The sequence below is a fragment of the Copadichromis virginalis genome, linkage group LG2 (assembly GCF_057382275.1).
Source record: "Copadichromis virginalis isolate Kocher_CV1m ecotype Utaka linkage group LG2, C_Virginalis_male_GT1.1, whole genome shotgun sequence".
NCBI classification, from domain to species: Eukaryota; Metazoa; Chordata; class Actinopteri; order Cichliformes; family Cichlidae; genus Copadichromis; species Copadichromis virginalis.
Window position 1 is genome coordinate 21,012,587 of NC_140619.1, and position 26,130 is coordinate 21,038,716.

At 38.6% G+C, this 26,130-nt stretch overlaps 1 protein-coding gene and 1 pseudogene across 3 annotated transcripts in view; one reads left to right on the top strand and one right to left on the bottom strand.

Moving 5' to 3' along the window:
• Nucleotides 1-26,130, top strand: part of il1rapl2 (interleukin 1 receptor accessory protein-like 2) — a 487,862-nt gene that overhangs the window by 396,771 nt on the left and 64,961 nt on the right. The gene's annotated exons all lie outside the window — the stretch shown is intronic.
• LOC146717215 (uncharacterized) lies at nucleotides 14,087-22,040 on the bottom strand (annotated as a pseudogene).

Consider the following 26,130-nt stretch of genomic DNA (forward strand, 5'->3'; position numbering starts at 1 on the left):
TTATTTACTTTTTCCTTCTCTCTGCCGTCCTGCTCGCCACCGCTTTTGTCATTATTCCATAATGCCTTGGGTTATACATGCGATTTCCTGTTACTATGCCGACATGGTCTAGAGGCAACAAACAGACAAAAATAACTATTAAACATAAATTTGTGATATTTGTGTTAAAAGAAATCAAAAGTAAAATCAGAAAAGCTAACAGTGTTTGAGGAGTTCTACACACGTCCCGGATATCCTGGAAATTCATCCTTACTCTGAATGTGCAGCTTTGTAATAAATGTTAAGTACTACTGCTAAGGATGAGCAACTTAAATATGTGAAAGAGATGAGAATAAATGAGTTATTGGAAGACTTGCTGTGTTTTTATCTAATCAATAGTAATACTTTGGATGGAGTCCAAAGAATAAAATATGTTTTCTGCCTCTTTAAACACATTCAGAGTTTCCATCTCTTAATACATTTTTGTTGCCAATTAAACTCTTTGATTGTTTCCAAACTGTCACAGTCAGAAATATATTCAAATTGGAAGTCAAAAACAAACATTTCCAAAACTGGGCATGTTTAACTGAGTATTCAGGAAACGATCAGTTCCCATTATTTTTCCCAGCATAACAGAGAAATGGAAGTGACAACGCAGCCTGACAAATGGAGCATAAAGATTGAGAACCAATGTGAGTATAAGATCAGTGTTGCTGAAATTATGAAACACCGCGATATGACTCGCAGTTTAATTTAACACTGTAAAATGTGCTTTCTGCTCATCGCAGGCTCAACAAATTAAGGTTCATCATTTAATTCAATAATCATTGTTCTCAGATCGATATTTAAACCCGGTGAAGCTCAGCTAATTGTTGGACTGTCACACGCCTCTGACGTCTGTCCATCCATCTTTCTCAGACATCCACCCTAACGGCCTCCAACTCTGATTTCTGTTTCCATCTATCTGTCAACTCCTCACAGCAAAGTGTTGCTATTCTGATGACCAAGCTGGATCTATGATCCAAACACAACCTGCCAGCTCATTTCAAATCTATCGCATGTGACTCATTCAGTGCAGAGGGTGCCGCTGTAACGCTGTCGTGCTTCATGTCTTTGGCATCAGTTTGGGATTAGTTGTTGTTGGGATACTTTGGAACCATTTCATTGATTTAAGGCTGTTATTTATTGCCTGATTTGCATTGAATGGGCAGAGGAAGAACTAAAGAGTTCAAAATCTCTCTGCGGGCTGGTGACTGGGACGTCATTTTGAAAGTAGTCGCAGTTCTAGAACTTTTCCTGAGTAACAGCCCCATCTGAGATTTTTAACATGCACTCATTCACGCGACCACTAGAGGTCTACTACACAATCAAACTCAGCCATTCATAAAATTCAGAGCAAGCTTTTTAAGGCATCTAAATGCTTCACTTCTTTTTCAGTTTTCTCCTTTATTGAGATTCTTTTAAGTGATTCTCTGTTTTATGGATGTTTTTCTTGTTTTTGGCTGCTGTGAGACATAAATAACATAATGGCAAAATAATATCTAAATAAAGTACATCTGACCTTATATTTAGATTTTATAACACAACGAAATTAATTTGCTTCCAAACTTTTTGTTTTAAGACAGAAATATTGCTAACATCCAGATTATAAAACAACCAAAGTTGGCTTAAAGTTGGTCCGTCTCCCCTTCATAGCTGTGCTGCTGCTGCTTTTAAATCCCCACTTTGTGTTAGACTCACCCAACCTTCATGTCAGGGATCGTCACCGATGATGAGAGTCGGGTCTCCAGCTGTGACCCAGAGACCAAAAAGCAGTGTTTAGTAGTAACGTGTCCAAGCCCGAAGGTGGCCGATCTGACCGGCAGCGTTTTTTGTGTTTTTTACTGACACTCTCTGTGTTTTGTTCCATAAATTATCCTTCAACCAGTCCTCAGCTGCTGATGTTCATTTCCCAATGACACGCCAAGCACTCTGGGAAATTAAATAGCCTTCATGGAAATCACCTGAGCACACACAGGCACACAACCTGTGCTTTTTAGAATTATGCAGATGAATTATCCACGTGGACGTCAGGTGCACATTCGCCAAATTTATTCTTGATTTTGATAAACATTTGAAGTCGTTGCACAGATTGATGTTTTCATTTCAGTTTCATTAGCTGCTGCCTGAGTTTAGACACCACACAAACAAGTCACGCTCTCTGATACTTTCACACATAGAGCAGTATGAGATGCTGCTGTGAGGTTTGCTGTGAAAGGCAGGGGAAGATAAGGAGGTAAGCTTTCTTCTCTTTACTGCCCCCCCCTCCCCCCTTTTCTTCTCTTTCTCCGTCTGTCTCTGTCTTTTTCGTATTTATCTCTCTACGTCTGTCTCCCTCTGTGCCGTGTCTGCCTCTATCTCACCTTCCTTCCATCTGTATATCTTCCCTCCATCACACTCTCTATATCTCTGTCCTTTTGTCTTTCTCTTTAAGGCTCATTCAGCCTTTTATTTTTTCTTCAAATGCTTTAAAACTGTGAGGCGCTATATCAATATTCCCCTTCAACCTGTCACAGACAGATAATGTGAGGTAAGAGCGGGATAAAATGAATGCAAGAAAGGTCTTAATGTTTCCGACATCCATCCTTCAGAGAGACTCTGGAGTCACCGTGCTGCATCATTCTGCACCGAATTCCATCAAATGATCGGCAGCAGAAACATACAGTGGCAAAACAGGAATGTTATTGCTGTAGTACCACCTAAAAAGTAAAGGACAGAAGGTGAGGAAGGAAAAAATGCATGAAAAGGAAGGATAGAAGGAAGCAAGGAAAAACAAAGTACATAGGAATGAGGGTAAATGCTTCTGACAACTGACAATAACAATACGTAAAGCAGTTTTATGTGCAATAGTGCATAGTTGATTGAACAAATTATGAAAAAATGGGGGGTTGATAACTTGTCAGGATGGATGCACAAAAAAGTTGGAAAGAGGGGCATAAAAACAGCTCAGAAATGAAAGAAAAGTAAAGCAAAAATTGGCAAGAGAAGAAAAAAAAAGGCAGCCGAGATATAAAAAAGGAAAGAAAATGAGGACGCGATAGAAACAATGGAACAACAACGGAGGAGATGGGAAGTGATAAAATAAGAAGTGCAGTATGTAGATAGAATCAAAGGGAAGAAGTGAGGAGCAAACAATGATGAAAAGGAAATAAGGAAAGGAGAAATGTAACTCTATGAATGTTCAAAAGACTCTCGTGTTTCCATTACAGAAGAAGAAGAAGAAGCCGATCACAGTAAGATCAGTGGGAGTCAAGTTTATTTGTGCAGTGCAGTTTACTTAAATATAATCAGTGTGCTTCAGGTTGAACTGCATTAAAATTAAAACAATTATGTAAGCTAATCGATTAGACCTGTTGATTAGGTATTTGCTTGACTGACCTTCTCAAAGTGTCCTTGCCGTGTTCTGACTTTTTCATATGGATGCTGAGAAAAAGATAAAAGTGTCTTTGCAGGCAGTTCAAAGGGAGGACACAACTGTACAATAACAACAAGGCTGAGAGGCAGGGTCCAAAAAGAAGGTGTTACAGCTGTGGAAGAGTAACGGAAGGAAATTTGTAGACTGAGTTGAACTAAAGTCCAAAACACACACACACACACACACACATACTAAAGAAGTCCTTTAAACACAGAAAAACAGGAACAACAGGAGGCTGCTAGAGTAAACTCAAAATGCAGACATGCGACAATATAGAGTCCAAAGATTTTTGGACGGAGATGCAGTTTTTGTATTTCTTCTGCATCACAGTGGATTTGAAATGAAACAATTAAGATGTGATTAAAGTGCAAAGTTTCAGCTTCAATTCAAAGGTTATGACAAAAAAAATATGAACAATAAATGTTACATTACAGACAGCTTTACACACAGTCCCAATTTTAATTAAACAATTCTAAGAATTGCTTTTAATTCTGTATAGACTAGAGATACCGATATCATAAATTTGGATATCTGCCGATACCGATATGAATCGTTTTTTAATCAACAAAACTGTTTTTTAAATATCTTGCCGCATTTTGTATAAGTTCATACTCAAGTTTAAAACAACAACTACACTAAAGCTATTCTGTTATACCTGTATGCAAAAAAAATTATTTCATAGTTCAGCAATACTGATCAATCTAATAAACTTAAACCTACACCATCCTCCCTATTCTGGTATTTGAAAGAGTACTTAGCATAAATATTAAGCAACCTAACTAATAGGGTTCCAACTCCCAGCAACAACAAAAATAAATAAATAAAAAATAGGGAACCACCCCTCACGCTCCACCTCATGATGCTTAATCGACGTAATCAACCTTAATTTGATGCAGTGTGAAAAAAATGCACAGAAATCAATTATTTTTCAAGAAATATTAAATAGATTCAACATCTTTCTTCAACAAAATTGCAGACTGCACAGATGGTACCTTCCCAAAGGAAAAAGTACTATAGCTTACTAGGGTATATTAGACTTAATAGTTACTATATACAGTAATGGACTTCTATTCATTTTGCATCAAATTAAAACTTTGGGTGTCAGATAATTATTTATTAAAAGCTAGACATTTTAAATGAGAATAAGAAAGAAAAGTATGTCTTTGTGCCCCCTTTTCCCAGTTAATGCCCTATCGGCCCCCCTGGCTAAACTTTGCTAGATCCGCCCCTGCACAGTTACTAGCGTCAGCTATGTAGAAAAAGATCCTCGAGTAGAAAGTAATAATAAATACATTCTAACAACAGCTGATCAAGCTTAAACGTGCTTCTGTTGTTCAGTCGCTGGTTTCCTCTTTCTGGTGCAAAGTGGGCCAAAAGCAAACTAGAGACACGGACTCACGACAGAAAAGCCGATCAGCTGATCGTTAAGCAGTTTCATGATTGAAGTAGCAGCAAGAAGAGGCAGTCGCTTGTTAAGCTTAACGCAGGAATGCTTTACAAACATTCAGAGATGGACTTACACACTTGCTTTACTTCTCTCGGGATAACTTTGTCGGAGATGAAATGCCGGGTTGCTAGCGAAGCTCCACATGCTATCCAGACCACCACAGGTCCCGCATGCCACAGCCGCTCTATCACGTGATGCACACTGCTCCGACGTGCTAACGTTCTGAGGTGAGTTACGGCGTGTTGCAAGTTTTGTGAGGTGCTTTCGTGATATTTAATGGATCGGATTACATTTTTTATTTTTACCGATACGTAATATCGGATCGGTCCATCTCTAGTATAGACATGACAAAATAGTGAGAGCACGAGGACACAATCAGTAAATTATAGTGAGGGACAGAACGCAGACAAGGTGAGAGGGAGCAGGAACAAAAGCAGGCAGGAAATACAGTGGAAACCCGGCTTACGAAGTCCCCATTTAACCAAAATTTCAAGTTACGAAGGCACTTAACGGCAATATTTCTGCCCGTGGTACGGCAAAATGCCCACGTAAATAGATAAAATAGAAAATTTAAAAAAATTAAATTCCATAATGTTATACACATGTACACGTACGTATGTATGTATGCATACGCATGCTTTCTTCAACCTCTGCCACATCCTCCTCCACCAAGAACTTCATCTTCAGCCAGCATCGCCTCACTCAAAAGACGATGGAAAAAGGTGCTTCGACTTACGAAAATTTTGACTTACAAAAGACCCTCTGGAACGAATTAATTGCGTAAGTCGGGGTTCCACTGTAAAACCAGAGTAAAAGAGGACAACAAGAGAAGCTCATGCAGAGAGGAAGATGCTGACGGCCAATATGGGAGAAGGTAATAATACATTAAAAAACACACTCAAACTGAATACTGTGGCCTAGTTAGTTGAAGGAATTCAGGCTCTACATGTGGACAAATCCAGAACTTGTCAGACTTGTGGCCTGTACTCCAAAGCAGGATTTGGCAGATAATTTAGGGGTAACTGGGTTTTCAGTATCACAGAGGCGGTGCTTAAGGAGGAGTTATACAAAACCACTGATAACCACACAATTCTTCAGAAACGAGCCTCACCATTTCCAAAAGACTCTGTTGTTTGTTATTTGCTCACGCACCATTTAACTGCGATGCTGATTGAGGCTGATTACACACAGTTGGCATTTTTTAGTGGCTTTCTCTCCTGGCGTCAATTACACTTTCCTACAAAGCACTTTTCCACTTTGATAAACAGTACACACACACATATATATGTATCTTTTTAATCCTTTTCCACACACTCGCACGCTTTAGCTATAGCAAGTGCTTGTGCACTGCATTGTGTTTTTAATCTCTCTGTATTATTTCGCAGAGGTGGGACCAAGTCATTGTTTTGCAAGTCTCAAGTAAGTCTCAAGTCTTTATCCTCAAGTCTCAAGTCAAGTCTCAAGTAATGTCAGGCAAGTCAGAGTCGAGTCTCAAGTCACTGGTGTAAAAGTCCGAGTCAAGTCACAAGTCTGAAACTTTGAATTTCAAGTCCTTTCGAGTCTTTAAAAAAAAAAAAACGAAAAAATAATGTTGCAGTTATGCTAAATGTAAATATTAGACCATGTAATTTTAAAATCTGTGTTTTTCTCAACACATGACAAAATAGTGAACTTAGAAAATATACACAAATTGTGAAATTGCACCTCTTTAAAATGCAGCTCAATTAAACCTAGCTCCAAGAATAATTTTCACCGACAGTTCTGAGATAAGCTGCATGTTATTCTTGGATGCGGTTGTAGGACCCGCTTTAAAATCGCATGACAAAAATATCATACACATTAAAAAAAACTGTATCACCAACGTAGCCTGGACAACATTTGCTAGTTAGATGAAGTCAGCTATCTCATCTTAGCATATTTATATGCATATTTATAATCATACGGTTCTTGGAGTGAGTGCATACACTCATGAAGTTTAGTAACTTCCGGTCACTGCAACAAGCCCAGGTACAGTTTACCGACGGATGGGTACAGGACCTTGAAATGCACCGTGTAGAACGAAAGACCATCGTACGTATCATAAGTTTACCAGTCTCACAAATTGTCGTCATAAATACACATTCCTTAACCGTTTATTAATAGGACCTTTGAGCTCAACGGTAATTAATTAGTAGTGGAAATAATTTCTGGTACGCGTTACAGAAATGTAGCAGTGACAATAATACTGTATGCTGTAATCGTACTGGGCAATTAGTGATACAAAAAACCAGTTTTATCCTGTGAATAAAAGTATATGTTTTTGTCAATGTACCATAATAACAGAAGCGAAACGCAATATTGTGTCAGGACAATTCACTATTTATGCACAATAAATAAAGGAGCATAGCGCGACAATTTCTGTTCAGCGCCAGACTTGCTTGTAACCTATATCACCAATTATGTTATGAAAATGACGTATTAAGTACTAAAAAACACTGACCTTCGTGTAAATGCTTGGAGCAGACTAACCTGTGAGCTGGAGTGTTCTGGGACGTTATATTTGATCTTTGAATGGCTGCAATCCAGGGGCCTGTTCTTCGTACCGCGCTAAGTGAGTTAGCTGGATGAGATTGTTGACGATTTCGCGTGATCCTGGATCGTTCGGTTCCCCGAAGCCCATCCGGGACTTGCTGTCATAGCAACAGAGCCGTAAGCGTAAACCTGCTGGGGAGCAGGTTTACTTTATGTAAACAGGATTAGATCGCGGCCACGCAGGTATGTCCGCGTCATTCATACGAAAGCAACAGCGATATTCCACCACTGTTTCACCATAAATAAATAACATCAATGTAACTAAAGATAATGCAGCACTTGATCCTTTTATTGATTACACACAGATACATACAGGTCATTCCCTAAAAAAGGGAAATGTACTATTAACATTCTATTACATGTATGTGATTATTACAGATGTAATTCATATTTCAGAGTAGTAATTGTAAATTACTTCGTGTAATCAAGATGAGAGACCACGGCTATAAAAGCGAAGGTGGATTTGGGAAGCCTGTCGCAGTCATATCCTGTCCGTTTACGCGAGCAACCCATTGCGGAAGGTGCAAGATTGATAAGGAGAGTCCTCAGAATTCAGTGTATATTGCGGGACAGACAGGATCCTTTAGCTCAGCGCGACAGTGTGCTCATAGAGAGATATCGATTTTCCCGTGAGGGTATTATTCACTTAACCAACTTGTTGACGAGGGGGTGCAGGACCACCACCTGTCTTTTTTTTTGCTCTGCCCTTTTCTTGGTTGCTGTTATGAACAAACAAACAGAGTATTCCAGGGTCTCTTTCCAAGAGACGACAAGCAATATAAGTGATAAATATTACCATTCTGTAGAATATTCTCATATTTCACTTTTACTTGTTCCCATGTTCTAGTGGGTCCTGTTGTGGCTCTAATGTGAAAGGGGATATAATATAACATATTATAATATAATATAATGTAATATAATATTGGATAATATGGTGTGATATGATAAATCTACCCTACCGCCTACTGGTGTTGGCCAGAGGGGCCGATGGCGCAATATGGCAGCCTGGCTTCTGTCAGTCTGCCCCAGGGCAGCTGTGGCTACAACCGTAGCTGCCTCCACCAGTGTGTGAATGTGAGAGTGAATGAATAGTGGCATTGTAAAGCGCTTTGGGTGCCTTGAAAAGCGCTATATAAATCCACTCCATTATTATTGTTATTATTGAATTACTTACGAGTTTGATTTGTCAGCAACTTTCTGCCAGCCCTCTCTCCTTGCTTTTGCAGCCTTTGCAGTGTTCCCTTGCGTTTTAATTAAACTCTGAAACTCCTGAAATCCCTCACTCAAGAGTTCTTGCTCTGCTGCCGAAAAATACCGAGCACGCTCCTTCGACATTTTCGCCGACCAATCAAAGGGTTGCCGATCAATGTTTCTACTATCGATGCGTAGCCCCTGTTGGGCCACCCAGTGATCTCACATTACTTCATCCAGCTATACTAATCGTCAACAACAGGTGTGTTCGGGGAACCGGAATAGCGAGCTCAGAGTTAGCGCGATGATTTGGTCTTGGATGTTTCATTTGATCTTGGATGTAGTAAGCGACGTACGAAGCACAGGGCCCAGGCCATCCGTCGTGTCTTTGTTACTTCGGAAACATGGCTTGAACAATTTCTCTTCAACGACGTAATCCGATAACAACCGATCTCTTTACCCGTCGGCTTCCCGTGGCTGTCATGCGACCGGCTATTGCAGTTAATAATACAACGGCTTCTTGACATTTTTGTGTTTCTTTTTATCGCTGTATAACTGATTTTAATTGAAAGCCTGGGTGCGCTAGTACCGCTTGCCACGAGTTCCCAGAATCCTTTGCGGTTCTACCCGTGAATGACGTCACATTTTCAATCTCTATATAATATGCATGTTAAATTTTATATTTGGGGTAAAATATCAAGTCTTTTCAAGTAAACCGGTTCAAGTCCAATTCAAGTCCCAAGTCATTGGTGTAAAAGTCCAAGTCAAGTCACAAGTCTTAGAACATTTTTTCAAGTCAAGTCTAAAGTCATAAAATTAATGACTCGAGTCTGACTCGAGTCCAAGTCATGTGACTCGAGTCCACACCTCTGTTATTTCGACCTCTTTTTTTGGTAATATCAGTTAACCCCTCCTGTTTCTGATTGGTCACCACTCTTGTCATGTGAAAGCCTCATAGCTAATTTGGAGAACCCTGGCTCGACTGAGGGAGCTGCGCTGCTCTTGCCTGATTGCCAACGTTCTTGTAAGCAATGCCAGAGCATCAAAAGGATTTCCTGGATATGTTGAACTCGCTTGATAATCAGTGTTTGGGTTGTTACACATTACCCATTACTTTTCTTAAAGTAATGCACTGCATTGCTTTTCTTAAAGTAATGCAGTGCATTACTTAATTACTCACCAGAGAAAGTAATTCAGGACACTACTCATTGTATTACTTTCTCATTACTCCAACAAATGACCTGAAACACACTGTCTCATAATTACCAGTTAACAACAGAAACCTACAGGCTACAGTCCCACACACCAACACAAATCCCAATCCTAATCAGGACAAATGTGATCTCTTACTGTTTAGGTGTGAAAACAAAGCCGAGGACACGAAGCAAAAATGAAAACCAGCTCTAAGAGTCTTCAAAGCCATCGTCACAGCGATTCTACTTTAGAAACATGAACAGATAGAAACAAAGGGTGCAAGCCTGACTGCTCATCACTCACTTCAGGCTCTGACTGTTGGACTGGGGTCAGCATACAGTCGGCTTTAGCATCACTCTGGGTTTTTTGCTAGCTTTGTGTTAGCATGCTGTCTGTGCAGATGCTTCCAAAGAGCCAAAGTTCTGTAAGCAGTATAATGTGGAGTAATGTTTTTATTCTGTACTGTAGTGTACTTGTATTGTTTTTTTAATGAAAATATCTCCACTACTGCTCGCCGCTCCACCATTGTCCTCCTCTGGCAGCTAAACAGCTAATGTTAGTGCTAGCAAGCAGGAGGAAAAAAGGACGTTTGATTGATTTTTTTCCCCCTCTCTATCACACGTAGGAGACACGGTACATCGCATTACATAAGCTAGTACAAGGTGTTTAGCCTTTCCATCAGCATCATAATGTTCACACGGACAGTTCTCTCCCTCGATCTAAACGGGCTTTTGACAGACAGGAGAGCGAAAATAGAGTGAAAATCAAAGTTGTGAGGGTGGAGTAAGAGCATCAAAGGGATTGAGAAAATAATTGCAGTTGAAAGGATGATCAATATGCGATGGACGTGCAATAAAGAATGGGTTTTGTTCTTTCTTTTACTCCTGCTTTCATTTGTCATCGGGGGGCTCATGAATATGGTAATCTGCTTTTGTTTGCTACCTTGATAGAGAAGGAGGGACTTGCAGAGAGAGAAAGAGAGATAGAAAACAAAGAGGGTGAGAAATGTCTGCAGTGGAGCTGAGATGGTGAAAACACCTGTATCCATCTGTTTTTACAGGAAAAAAATAACGGCAAGAAAAGAAAGAAGTGGGCTCCAAGGTCACAGGTGTATGTCGCTGGGAGAGAGGATAGTTAGGAAGAAAAGTGAACCATTTGTAGCCCAAGGTCAAATAGTGGTTAAGCCTGTCTATGTGTGTGTGTAAGGCTTACTGTGTTGGGCGTACGAGGCAAATTACTGCATTTGAACAGAATACGATAAAAAAGCATTAAATCATCTTCCATGTCATGTTTCAAAAATGAATGAAAGACTCAGGTTTCAACCTGCAAGCCTGCAGTATTATAATTATATGATGCAGGAAATGAGGCCATTACTGGGTAATAATTAGATGTTTTTCAGTGCAATGACAATGAAAATACAGCATTAGATACTGTATATAAGAGGTAAGAAATTTACATTGAAACCACATATCATTCACAGGTTTTTTCACCAGTCGATGCCGGCTATGCTCAGAATGTTTCATCACAGTTTGACAATAGATTTCTTTCTTTCTTTTTTATTTGGACAGTATAAGAATCAGTTATCACACAATAATGCCACATTATTAGCTTTTAAAGTGGTTGTAGAAGTCATTCTAGGAAACAGTTAACTTTTAATCATTCATCCAGGCAGTAAGGAAAACTGTACACCTTCAAAGTAAAGGGTTATGCTTTACCACTGCAAACAATCAAAAGGCTCACTTCATACTTTGGAGGTGAATTGTCTAACTTTTCCAGATTGCATGTCACTGTATGCACACACATGTATGCACATCATCTGTACAAACTATGGTTGACCATGGAAACATGCAAACCTCTTTGCGATCAAGGCGATTACAAGTGTTTTGGTGTAACATTGTATATCTCTTTTCGATTAATTTCATGCAGTGCCTACAAGCAACCTCTTGAAACCCAGCTGGAGAATACACGTTTTCCCTAACACCTGTGGTTGTCAGATACTGACCAGTCTCTAGGCTTATGTGGTCGGGGCCTTAAATAGGCATTTGAACACCTGTTAATACTAGGATTGTATTTAATGCAACTTTAGAGTACGATTTGGACGTTAAAAGCAGGCTGTATTTTGCACATATGAGGGAGGAGTGTTTTTGAACTGGTGACATTTGTATAATTATTAATTAGTCTAGATTACACTGGGTGCTAAAGTAGTTCTCCAAATCTGCAAATCATCAGATGTTGTACTTCCATAATTTTGAAGCTGGGGTGAGTACTATGTGTGTTTGATGTAGCATCAACATACAGCTGAGAAGTGGATCATGCCGGAGATGTTTAAAAATATTTCTAAGGACAGAAAGGTAAATCACATTGCTGTGAAGTCACATGTCTTCCCTAATGGGGAGAGCCTCCAACTTTAAAGAACCACCTGTCAAGCTTCAGGGACGAGGATTTGAAACCCAAACGACATCATCGGAATCTTCCTTTTTTCCTCTTGGTTGGCACACTGACTTGAGTCAGTTGATGTGACTTCAAAGCTGCATTTTAGAAAGCAAATACCTTAAAGCCTCAGACCCCGAAGCTGTAGCTCAGCATTTAAGTGTGTTCCTTGATCTCCGGTGTGAGACAGACTCTGATTGATTGAAAATCAAGTGCACTGGTTATTTAACATCATTACACAGAAAGGCAACAGTGTGGCATTAACCTCGATTAATTATTGCATAATTTGATGCCTGGAGGCTGTAAATATTTATTATTCACAACAACATTCATTCTTTCAAGTTAGTTTGTCTGTTTAGTGAATTACATAAATATCACTTCATGCCTTTAGCAGGCAAATAACTTTACAAGGAGGTAAGATTATATAGAAAAACATATGTACAGCATGAATTTGGTAGGTTATTTTTTTTTCTTCTGTTATTTAAGCCAGATGTGTCAGAAAAATCCGAAAAGATTTGGCTTTTGTTAAAAAGTCATATTTTACATGTCTTTGGTTTTATGATTTCAAAAACCTACCACTGAAACTCAAACCTCAGTGAGTTAGTTTTTGGAGTCAAGACAAACAACCTGGTAATAATACACGTAGTCCAGTAGTTTGTCCATCAAATGGACTAAAAGTTGTCAATAAAATCAATGCAAAAACAAGCATGCAGGCATACAAGTGAGGATTTGGAGGGACACAGTTTTCCTTGTAAGTTTGCCTCTGTGCAGCATCACAGTGAACTTTAAATAAAACAATCTTGATGTGATTGAAGCACAGCTTTAATTTGATAAAGTTGACACTTCAATTATGTCTTGATTCTTTGTACACAACCACAATGGATTGTAAATCAGAGGATGTTTTATTTTTTTAACTTATGTCGTTGCCCAAGGGCAGCAGGTGGTGCAGTGGTTAGAAATGTCTCCTCACAGCAATTGGTCCTGCGTCCTGCTCGTGTCTTCGTGGATTCTCTCTGGGTACAGTCCAAAGACATGGGGGTTAGGTTAACTGGTGATTCTAAATTGGCTGTAGGTGTGAATGGTTTTCTGTCTCTACACTGTAAAATATAACTTGTTGTTTCAACTTAAAAATATCAGGTAAAGGGCTGCCTTAAAATTTTAAGTTAAGTCAAGAAATAAAGTTTGTTCTTGTAACACAACCAAATGTTATGTTGAAAAATCACATGTTGTCTAAACTTTCATCTTAGTTTAGTTGACTGAGATTTGTTAGTCAGTTCAACTCCTTTAATTGTCATTTTTACTTGGGGAAACCCTTTCAGCTAAATTAAAACAATCTATTGTTTATTAAACTCTTGTCCTAGTTCAGTTGACTTGGGTTTTTTAGTTAATTCAAATACTTTAGTAGGTCTTTTAACTTAGGAATCTATTTTAGCTTAACTAACATAATCTGTTAGCTAAATTGATTTAAGTTTATTAATTAACTGAGCTCCTTACGGTAGCTGAGTGAACTAAATCAGTTTCATTTTAATTATCAGAGTTGATTGACTGGATGTAAAGAAAAATGTGTATTGAACATCTTAAGTTTTTTTTAAGCTTTCTAACACCCATTTCAGCAAAACTACCTGTTAGGTTTATCTTAGATCTCAGGTTTAAATATCTACATTCCTTTAAATAAATTTTCTGTTGTTTACAGAAAAAAAAATAAAAACTCACAGATTCCATTAAAGTGTATCTGATCATTTCAGGCAGAAGGTTTGTTTTAAGAACATGACAAGACAATTACTCATGAGCACCCAACATTCACCATTTATTGTGCCATCTTAGTCATCTGAGAAACAGAAAAATCAGGCTCACAATCCATCAAAACTCAAAAGTTGCTCCCTGTGAAACAATAAATTTGAACTTGGTCTTGAGCCCAGTTTGGGTGAAGATTAAATTCTGACCAATACTCTAGGAGCAGTAGTGATTCTTGTGAAGTAACTACATAAAGTCTGCATTAATGTAATGTATCAACGGGAGACTTGCTATTTTAGAAAAGTTATTCTTTACATTTGCAAAATTTTAAAACTTCACTGTGCTCAGTCACACCTGTTAGCATAAAACTTGAAATATTAAAATAGTACAAAACCTTTGATAAGTGACAGTAAAGATCAGTTTATAACAACTAAGACATCAAACTCTTGTATTTGTCTTTGTTTACAATTGCAACAAATTCCACAGAACCAATATCTCTGAAAATGAGTGCATGCTTCTGAAACATTTGATAATATGAATATTTCAGAAACATTAGTTTGAGTCTGCTCAATTGCAAAACAAAGGAAAAACTACTGACTTGCATGAGATAAACATCTGCAGAGTCCACCATTATATTGTTGTTCACATAAGTTTCTTAAACCATGAACAAATGAGTAATTGTCTAATCTGGAATGTAAAGTGTAGTCATTTAGTGACATACAAAAGTGAGAATGAGAACTTGCAAGAATAAAAAAAAAAAACAGTAAAATAAAAACTGTCCTTAACACTAAGGCAATTGTATGCTGTGAGCATACTATTACAGTTCTGCTTGGCGTTCTGCAAGAGTCTGTTTCTTAGACCATGCACTAGTGAGATGCACTGCCTTCCACCAATGTTCATTAGGACGTTCTGAATAACTTCAAAGATGCCCTTAACTTCCTTTGGATAGTCTATGCTGAGGGCAAAAAGAAGGCCCATCAGCATGGAAATGGCACTTGAGACATCCCTCAGATTAGACAGGATTACTGCCGCCTCAAGGACAACCAACACATCGATGATGTCTTCTTCTTTCACCATCACAATGCCAACTTTCATCCCCTTAGAAAACGTGTCTTCAATACCTGTCAGCTATAAAAGGGTTCAAAGACAAAATAAAATAAAATTACACAATATCCCTCGTGCTTAAGAATTCATGTCTTTCCAAAGAAGAGCCATACTGATACCTTGGATGATGGTGATTGGCTTTGAGTAACACTTATTAGTTGTTAAAGTTTTTTCAGAATGAGATATGCACCCCCCCAAATCCATTTCTTGCTTTAAACAAAGACCATGTTCATAAATAACTGAGCATGTCTTCAATTGCAGAATTCAAACAAAATTTTCAATTTAAATGGTAAATGGCCTGTATTTGTATAGCGCTTTATTAGTACCCTAAGGACTCCAAAGCACTTTACACATTCAGTCATTCACACACATGGGTGGATGACTGAATCGTGGCTCAAGCGTTGACAGTTCGTCTTATAATCGGAAGGTTGCCGGTTTGAGCCTCGGCTCCGACAGTTTCAGTCATTGTGTCCTTGGGAAAGACACTTCACCTGTTGCCTACTGGTGGTGGTCAGAGGGCCCGGTGGTGCCAGTGTCTGGCAACCTCGCCTCTGTCAGTGCGCCCCAGGTTGACTGTGGTTACAATGTAGCTGCCATCATCAGTGTGTGTAAATTTAAATCTACTTATGCCAAATATTGGCTGTGCTCTGAACCAAATCTGGCTGAGAATACATGAAATGTGCAAACTGCAGCTACACTACAGGATCAGATTGTGGCTCGATCGACAATGCTTCTTTAATCAGTTTATTGATTAAAGTTTATTCCCCCCCCCTATATTAACAGCATAAAAAAAGAGCATATAGACATGGCTGAACAGGTTGCATAATTGGCATTGAATATCAACATCCACCTTTACCCAGCTGCCCAATGACTCTGGGCCAGTAACCTTTAATTGCTTACCCAGTCTACACAGTCTCTTTTCCAGGGTCCAGGACATTTCACCAAAGTATTGCCCCCCACAGCTGTAGCAGCCACTGCAGGCCCTTAAATATCCTAATATCTCTGCCATTACAATATACAATGTGAGAAATCAAACGTAAAGCTGAAGTGAACAGTACAGCAGCGAAATGTCAAAGACCCTGGTGAAGACATGAATAAACACAAGACACTAATAATATCAATGCTAGCTTGCCAGTTAGTTTCTCTGAAACCTAGACCAAATCCAGTGTCAAAGATTTTGTAATAATACATTTGGTGAGGAAAAAGTACACATGTTATCATGTGGTATCTATTGTTTCATATATGCCACATGTTTCATTTAAAATCCACTGTGGTGCTGTCATTATTAAATTTACTAAAAGAAACAATGCTAACCTTCACAGTCTTGAAAGTGTGTGAGGGATCTTCCTTTAGAAAATGAGGTCCTCTGTCCTCTTCCTTTGTGTAGGGATCTGGTCAAAGAAGTCAAAAAGAAAACAAAAACACTTTTTAAACAGTGTTTATGAAGCTCCAAATTCACAGCTTTTTGATACATAATTCCATCAATAAATGATTATCATTGGAGATTTTGAATCAGGCTTATCAGGACATTCAAGTAGAATATGATATCCAACCTACCACCAATATACACAGTAAAAGTTACCACACTAAATGTCCAGTTGTGAAATATGATGACAGACTTTACTTATCAGCTTTCTTTCAATGAGTTCATCAGTTGAACTGGATAACCTAAAACTTAAACAAAGGATTAGATTTCGCAGTTGAACACTTACATCATCACCGAAGCATTTTATGAGGCTGGTTAGCCTTCCTATGCCGCTCTTAATTTTGTACAGCTCCACGAACCTTTCCATAATGGTCAAGAACAGCAAAAAGAAACCCTTTCAGGTCAACAGATGTAAGACGGGCAAATTCTGCTTCAACCTGAGCAACAGAAGAAGAGGGGTGGAGAGTAAAGGGCAGAATAAAAAAGATTCTTTGAGACCCAAATGTAAGCAAACCGTCATCTGAGGCCCATTAGAGAAAACACAAACACACAAAAGCAAACAAACAAAAAGATGCACTTTACCTGAAAGGAAAGGAAGTTCAGAGAACAATAAGCTCTGTCTTGAAATCTTTTAAAGTAGAATGATTGTGTGATGTAAAACTTTAGTAAACGTGCGATTAAAAGAACACTGAGTAAAAGGACAAGTAACAATTTCCTTATTCCTCAGATGTTTAGCTTGATGAGCAATACTGTTTTAGTCCAACTGCCTCATTAAAGTTACACAACAGGCTTTTTACATTAAAGCCAGCAAGTCCATTATATACTCCCTTTTTATATCTGAAATACTGTGCACATTCTGCGTATATGTAGTGGACGGCAATTTACCCAAAAGAGTGCAAAGTTTGCAAGTCCACCTCATTTAAATGACAAAGTCAGATGTGATCATCTAGACCTGTGAAAATAAATTAATGACAGCAGGTATGGATGTTATTACAACCACAAGAACCTAAACGGTCTGCTCCATTGCTTTTGTTAATGAATCATTTGTTGGTAGCACGTCTGAATATTTAGTTTATGCCACCTGCATGCGATCATCAATAGTGCAATATTACTTCTTAAGAAGTACCCTGACACTACAATCTTTATATCATTTGTTCTACAGAGCTATTAAGTTACAATATAATCTGTGGTGTTTCCAATATGACAAAATGCACAAATTGTAACTTACCATTTGACTCCACTGACAAAAATAAATCCCCAGCATCAAGTTTGGCTTCACAGACCTAAAATAAGTAAAATAAAAATGTAAGTTATAATTATATTGTTTTCGCCATTTATTCATGTTTTCTAATTTTCTGATATATTAACAATGTTAGTTTTGTTACAATACAGGTAATGCAGTTCAATTAAAAGGTAAATTATGCAAAAAAAAAAAAAACCCAAAAAACTTCTGCAGTATACCATGCCAAAAATCAGTGTCTCTTATGCCAATTATTTTATCACTATAGCTCTTTTAGAATGGAAACTCACACAATCTAGTCATACTGATCACAAGAGTTCAAAAATAAGTTAAAATAGTGAGCTGTTGTTAAGCATAAAGCATTTCAGGGTAACAAATAACTGCACAATATAATTAAAGCAAAAACTGGAGGACTATCTGATAAAATCTAATATAATGCTGGTTTGTAGACCATATTTTGTCTCAATCCTCAGTGCACTCTTGCAGCTTAGCATGCAGCAGTTAATAACAACTTAAGTGATTACATAGGGGTAAACAGATGACAACAAGCATGCCAAAAAGTTCTTTTTGAACCCAGTCAGTTATTGGAAATATTGCCAAAATGAACTTCCACCAAAATACAACAGCCTGTGAACTTGAAAGAAATTTACAAGTACAGAGACAATATGAAATAAGCTTTATTAATTAGCTGAGTTAGCTTGCTAATATCGCAACAGTGATTGAGTGCACAACCTTTAAAGCTAGCGGCACAATACTTGTGATTTGGTCAGTGCCACATTAAACCCATAAAAAAAAGGCCATATGTCAGTTTATTAGGTCAAGTTTGGTCCTGACACACAAGTTGGACCTTGTCGGCTAAAGTTACATTAGCTAAAGCAAACATTTCGGTAAAAGAGAAAACCCACGTCATGCCATAAATTCAAAACATGTTCCAACTTTTGTAGCTATCTTTCCTTATAGTTATAACCAATGTTACGCACCTTGAAAGCATATTCCAAAGAAGACGATTAGAAAACGTCCAAGTAAAGTGAGCATGTCGTTAACCGCCAATTCCCCTCGATAGCAGTCACGTGGGACAGTTTTGAATCCTGCTGTGCTCAACTTACCTACATTGTCAAGTTCACATAAGTTGCTGATTTAGCTGGACATGAGTTTTCAAGTTAGCTTTTTTTGGTGTAATTGGGACATTTTTAACTTGTAATTCTATGTTATAACAACAACTTCAGTCATCTATCATCAAACTGATATAGAATAATATGTTGAAATAACAAACATCTAGAATTACATTTTACAGTGTACGTGTTAATCTGGTGACAGTTTGACGACCTGCCCGGGACGTATCCTGCCTCCCACCCTGTGACAGCTGAGATAAATTCCTGCAACTCTAAAGTGGATACGTTGAAGAGAACGGATGAATGGATGGCAGTATCCAAATACTGATGGGCCTAAGTTTATGGAGATACAGATTCCCTCTGTCATAGTTAGATTTGTAGAGAGTGTGTACCTTTTTCTAGTGAGTCCAGATTTTCACCAGTGTTAATTTTGTTTCTTGAAGTCTGACTTTTTGTCACACAGACATATTTTTACCATAACCACACAGTGTTATACTTTATCCATCATCCAATGCATGCTGATCTGCTGAATAATGTGTATAATGGTTGTGTACAGAGTTTCTTACAGCCAATAAGATGAAGTTTTCTAGTTAAATGGACTATTTTTGCCTTTCTGGTTTCACCAGGCAGTGACCTTCAGCCCTCACTGAGAAAGATGGTGCTAGGTGGCTACATATGAGAATTAACGCACACATAGGTCTGAGATTAACCTTCCATTTCAGTAAAGGGTGGGCCATCCACTCTGGGTTAGGGCTACGTTGCTTCCCCAAGTGGAAGAGTTTAAGTATCTGGAGGTATTGCTCCTGAGTGAGGGAGGAAAGCAGTGAGAGCTTGACAGATTGATTGGTGCGTCTGTAGAGATGTAGAAATTGTACTGGGATGTTGTGGGGAGGAGAGACTTGGGCATGGAGCTGAAAATATTGATTTATTGGTCAGTGTTCCTACTTTCATTTATGGTAAGCTGTGTGTAGTGACTGAAAGAGTAGTATCATCAATACAAGAGGCAGGTCATTACATGGAGAAACCTTTGGAATGCAAGCATGCTGATCCACACAGGTATGCACACATGGGTATTCACAGACGCGGACTAAAGCTTTCTTGGCTTTAAGACATGCATGCGCTCAAAGCACACTGTGCGCTGTCTATCTTGCGTGCTGCACAATATCGTTTATTATTTAGTAAATATTGATATCTATGACTAGCTAGTTTATTGTGATGGTGCTTTGTTTTCTCTATTATTATGTTGCTCTTTGTTGTTTGCTGTCTCCTCTGTTTGTTTTTTTTGTTTGTTTGTTTTTTTTCTCCATACAGGTGACCCAGGAGTTCTTTTTTTTTTTTTTTTCTCTCTCTCTTCCCCCCCCTTCTCACCGTCTCTTCTCCCCTTTGGTTTTCTTTCTTTCTCTCCCCCTCTTTCTCTCATTCATTCCCCCTGTCCTATTTATTTAAAAAAAAAGAAAAAAAAAAAGACAAAGGATGAACTGAAGCTCTGCCATCACGTAATGTCGCATACTGCTGTTTCTGATGTCATTTTAAAAAAAAAAGAAAAGAAAAAAAAAAAAAAAACAAGAGGCAGAAATGAGCATCCCCTAAAGGTGTCTGAGGTTAGCCTTAACGGATTAGGTACAAGTCTAAGCCACCTTTGCTACACTGCTGGGTACAATATGAGTTTTCATTCCGTAACAAAAGCCCACCCTTATCTTATTAGCTGGGTGGGTTAAGTCAAGGTTCGGGAGGTGCAGTTGTCCTCGGAGTGCCTTCTACTTCGGGTGATTCAAACATGTTTAACTGGGATGGATGGATTAATGCAACACAGTTTACAGTAAGCTAATTAAAGTGCCTTAAATTATAACTCAATAGTTAAGAAGCTGCTGTCTTTAAAAAAAAGAGAGAGAGAGAGAGAGATCCTGGCTGTTGTTGTACAGTCTTTTCTGTGTTTCCATCACTGTCCGTTTAATTCTGCTGCAGTATTCCCACTCCTCCTCTGTCTTCTTCAAACCCCCACTCTCTCAGCGGGATAAGGATCCTGTGGAGTCAGAATTGGATTTTTATTAAGAACAAATCCCCTTTGAAAATCCACATAAAGTACACCACTGAGTGTGTGTGCATGATATGTGTGAATGAAACTGAAAGGATTAATGACTGGAGTGAGACTGGATTTCCACCATGCAGTGTCTGCAGTAACTACAGTGTCTGTTGCTTTACAATATCAGAGGTGTGCTGACACATAATATGGTTTCATGAACTTAAGATGTTTCTTTTTTTAAACTTAAAGCAACCAATGTATCAAATTGTGGTTCATATCTGTCATTGTTCAAAATGTTACCACATTTAATGGTAACAAACCATACAGAATCTGGGTAAAAGGTTATTTCTATTTGCTAGCCAATTTGAAAAACATTACCAATAAACTTCTATCTGTATCTGATCTGTCCACCCATAATGAACTTACCATTATATAGCTGGTACTGGTTGTCAGATGCTGTGAAGTAAACAGCTACAATTTGGACGTTTAGCAGTGATGGTTATATTTCTTTTGGTAATGGTTCTTTTTGGCATCAATCAACAATCAATCAGTACAACTGACCTCCTTCTATTGGTCTAATTTGATAGAAAATAATAATTATATCCATCCATCCATCTTCTTACGCTTATCCTGGGCCGGGTCGCAGGGGCAGCAGCCTAAGCAGAGGCCCAGACCTCCCTCTCCCCATAACCTCCTCCAGCTTGTCCGAGGGAACACCAAGGCGTTCCCAGGCCAGCCGAGAGACATAATCTCTCCAGCATGTCCTGGGTCCGCCCCGGGGCCTCCTCCCTCTGGGACATGCCTGGAACACCTCACCCGGGAGGCGCCCAGGAGGCATCCTTGTCAGATACCCGAACCACCTCAACTGGCTCCTTTCGATGTGGAGGAGCAGCGGCTCTGCTCTGAGCCCCTCCTGGATGGCTGAACTTCTCACCCTATCTCTGAGGGAGAGGCCAGCCACCCTTCGGAGGAATCCCATTTCCGACACTTGTATCCGCGATCTCGTTCTTTCGGTCACTGCCCACAGCTCGTAACCATAGTTGAGGGTAGCGACGTGGATTGACCGGTAAATTGAGAGCTTCTCTTTTACATTCACCTCTCTCTTCACAATGACGGACCGGTACAGTGTCGGCATCACTACAGCTGCAGCACCAATCCGTCTGTCTATCTCCCACTCCCTTCTCCCATCACTCGTGAACAAGACCCCGAGATACTTAAACTATAACCCAAATGTTTCAGGGGTGACATCTCGTCTACATAGTTTCAGTCCACTCAACATCAAAGATAGTCTTTGAGATTACATGTTAATGTTCTATGTCATATATGTTGTTCTATCCACCGGACACCCAAGCTCTTTTCTTAGGATGCAGCAGGTCTATGATGAGCAGAAGAATCAAATCTAAGGACCAGCACCTATACTCTCTGTACTTACCATTTCTACCACAGACTTTTAAGCTGTTGATTTACTGAGCTGAACATTTGATGGTTATTTTACTCAAAGATAGTAATGGATCTTTAAAACTGCAACATATAGGTATTAAAATAACAAATTCCACCAGTGCACTTTATGTTGCCTAACAGAATAATTGATGCATGTTACCATTACATATTCCTCTACAAATTTATTGTGTTTACAGACGTAGCCTGACGGCCATAAACTAAACTAAAGTGCTCTGCAGACCTGAAATGTGCTTCAGGCTTTCTGTGGGTCTCTTCTGGATTACAGTTTTTAGACTGTAGACTCCAAAGCTGATATTTCTTTGCAATGTTTATTCAGCTGTAGAGAAAACAATTGCAAGTCAGTCAGTCCAATGAATGTATAAACAAAGCTTTAAACATATCGTGTGGTGTATTTGTTACTTATTTGCATTATCTTCAACTTCCCCTTGAGAGTTTCTCAAATATATTGACTTTCATTGGTTCTGGGTGAATTCTTACCCCATAGGTCCTGATCATGAAAGACCATTCATTCAAACAATTGTTTGTTAATTTAGGGAAAAGCACTTGTTTACAACATGAGTTTTCATTCCCTAACAAAAGCCCGCACTTATCTAATTAAATTTGGTTTGTTGTTGTTCTTACTGGGGGGGGGAAAGATGTGTTCCCTATAGCTAATTTTACAACAGGGAAAGAAATCATTGTATGCTAGACACAGAGAGTAGAACGAAAGATGACAGCAGTGCTTGTTTTACATGACAAATATGCGTTTTCTCTTTTATTGTAGAAAAAATCATGGATTCTTCAGTCTCCATGTTGGTGCATTGATTTATTACATTACATGCATGTCTGTGGCTTCATTTTGTTGGCCCGTGTGTGTGCATGCTCTCACAGGGCACCACTCTTTTTTCCCTTTTTTTAATCCCTCTTAACATTTTCACACCTTTAACAGCTGTGGGAGCAAGAGCAAGAGGAGAGAAATCATAGAGGAATCTTAAGTGGAATAGTTTGTTCTATCACTTTTAGATGTGTAATGGGGGTCAAAGGGTCTCTTACGCTCACTCTCCCGCCACAATAGGCACAGCTGCTCATCTCACTAGCCGTAAAATGGGTTTTTATGACCTCAAGATAGTGATACACAGCATGTTTTTGACAACTTTGAAGGACAGTAATGCTCATAGCATTTCAAAACAAGGCATTTCAAACCCTCAGTATTTTTGTCTGTGGTGCTTTTTCATTTTTTTGGAGCCACACATGAAAATATTAAGATAAGAGGGTGGAAAAAAGATGGGTGAGGATAGTACCAGACTTTATAACAATAACATTCTTTGATAGCAAGCTACATTCATTGTAACTCTATAGATGCAACGATAAAAACATACATGCCTGCTACTTATTGCTAAACAGAGATGGGCAATAACGCGTAATCTGATTACTTTTTTCAAGTAACGAGTAATGTAAGGGATTACTATTGAAAAATAAGTAATTAGATTACTGTTACTTTCCCGTATGTACGCTGCATAACTGCATTACTAAACCGTCGTGATTTTGTTTGTGAGAGTGTCTTATGACAATGACGTAAGCGTGTGCGACGCCTGTGGCAGCAACAGACGTGTGCAGATCAAAAGTGGATAATATGGAGTGAGAGAGAGCACGACCATGCAGCGTTTAAAGTGTGGAAGTAATCACATTACTTTAATTTTTAGTCCGTAAAAAGTGACAAAAACATTAGCGTCCGCTGTTCACTCTGTGTGGGAAGAAAACTTCTTTCTACAGCGAAAAATTAAACTTCAAATCTGAGCGAGCAGCGAGCACGTTGCCACGGGAACGTGACATTCACAGAGAAACCCCCTGGATCCCCCCACTGACATGACTGCTGTGGGCAAACCTCCACCCGCCCCACTCCTGATAAACAGGTGACAATAGATTTAAGAGCTGCTGAGTCTTTGATTTTATTTATTTTCCACTGTGTTTTACTTGCATCTATTTGAAAAAGTGTAAACACAAAACATTATTTTATATGCTGGAATATGCAGACAGTAGATTTAAATGTTAAACAATTTCTTCATGTCAGAGAATCTTGCATATAATTTAATTTTTGCTTGATACAATGTGCATAAAGTTAAAAGATTAAAACGATTAAAACAATTTTTAAAAAGAGACTTTTCCATTTGATTCAATTTTATATGATGGATTATGGATAAAAAATAAGATAGGGCCTAAAAGTCTGTTGCTTTATTACGTATTCAAGTGTGTATCATGTTTTTTTTAACTAAATAATAAGTAACTAATTACTTTTGAAAATAAGTAATCAGTAATAAGTAACTAATTACTTTTTTCATGTAATTTGAACAACACTGTTGCTAAATAACACTGCAATCTTTCAATCACCAAAACAAGCTTGTTTCCACTACCACAGTGGTTGTGTTGGCTAGTGGCTCGTTGTCGTTAGCTGTCTGCTATGCCTCAACATACCAGAACGCTAGCATCTAAAACCACCTGTGTTGATATATAACTGTCAAATCAGTGTGGCCATCTGTGTAAATAACTGTGTTATTTACATGACAAAACTTTTCAACATGTAAATCTATAAGGACTGACTCTCTTCTGGAGGTTCTCTCTGCCATTTGTAATCTTACAACAGCAGTCATTTAAAAACTTGCAAATTTCTACTGGCCCAGAGCATTAAACAAATTAAAAAAAACAAAAATACAGAGCACTCTACTTTTGTTTTTGTTTTTTCTTTTTATTTCTAGTCAAAATGACCGAGGGAATTCACAGCATTTCTGTCCATAAGAAAAGAGAAAGCAGTTTGAAGGTAATTTCCAAAAGTCCTACGACTATTTTCTTTGCACTCCTCTCCTGATGTAGCTGATGTATTAAGTTGAATAAAAGAGCTCACAAATGTGGCTAGTTATAAATATGAGTAAAACCAAATGACATGCCTACAATTTTCTCCTACAAGGAGTGTAAATGCCCTTGGATATTGAGTTAAAATTGCTTTGAGAATACAGTAAAGACTGCTCTCCTGGTAGACCATCAACTGACTTTCATGGCGGCTGCCAAATCTGAAAACATTGTTTCACAAATAGCTTAGATTCTGTTTTAGCATTTTTAACCACTGCATGCTTGTTATTGTCCTCAAAAATTTAACAGAGGTTGCAGGCGATTCTGAATGTGAGGTGTCAGAATACACGGTGCATCACAGTTGTTTGGTTTTGGCAACAAAAAGCAGATGGTCACATTGTTCTGTACATATACATACATTTATTGCATGCTACTTTGAGTCTTAATTTTGTTATTCATTCAAATAATGGGCTGGCCTCACAAGGCAAGGCAAGGCAAATTTATTTGTATAGCACAATTCAACAACAAGGTGATTCAAAGTGCTTTACAGAGACATTAGAAACAAAAACAAATAAAAAGCATGATTTAAAATTGATTAAAACAAGCAAACAAACTAACTAACTAAACACACACATTTCACACCTGTTCGCGCGATCTGAACCCTTATCGTAAGGGGAGCTACCAGTCCTTCTGTGGACGAGCTACTTTCTATTTTAAATTCCCTGAATTTAAAATACTCTCTAGACCCAGTCTAGACCCAGTTGGGGAGCTACCCAGAGCTCTAATCCCACACCTGTTCGCGCGATCTGAACCCTTATCGTAAGGGGAGCTACCAGTCCTTCTGTGGACGAGCTACTTTCTATTTTAAATTCCCTGAATTTAAAATACTCTCTAGACCCAGTCTAGACCCAGCTGGGGAGCTACCCAGAGCTCTAAACCCA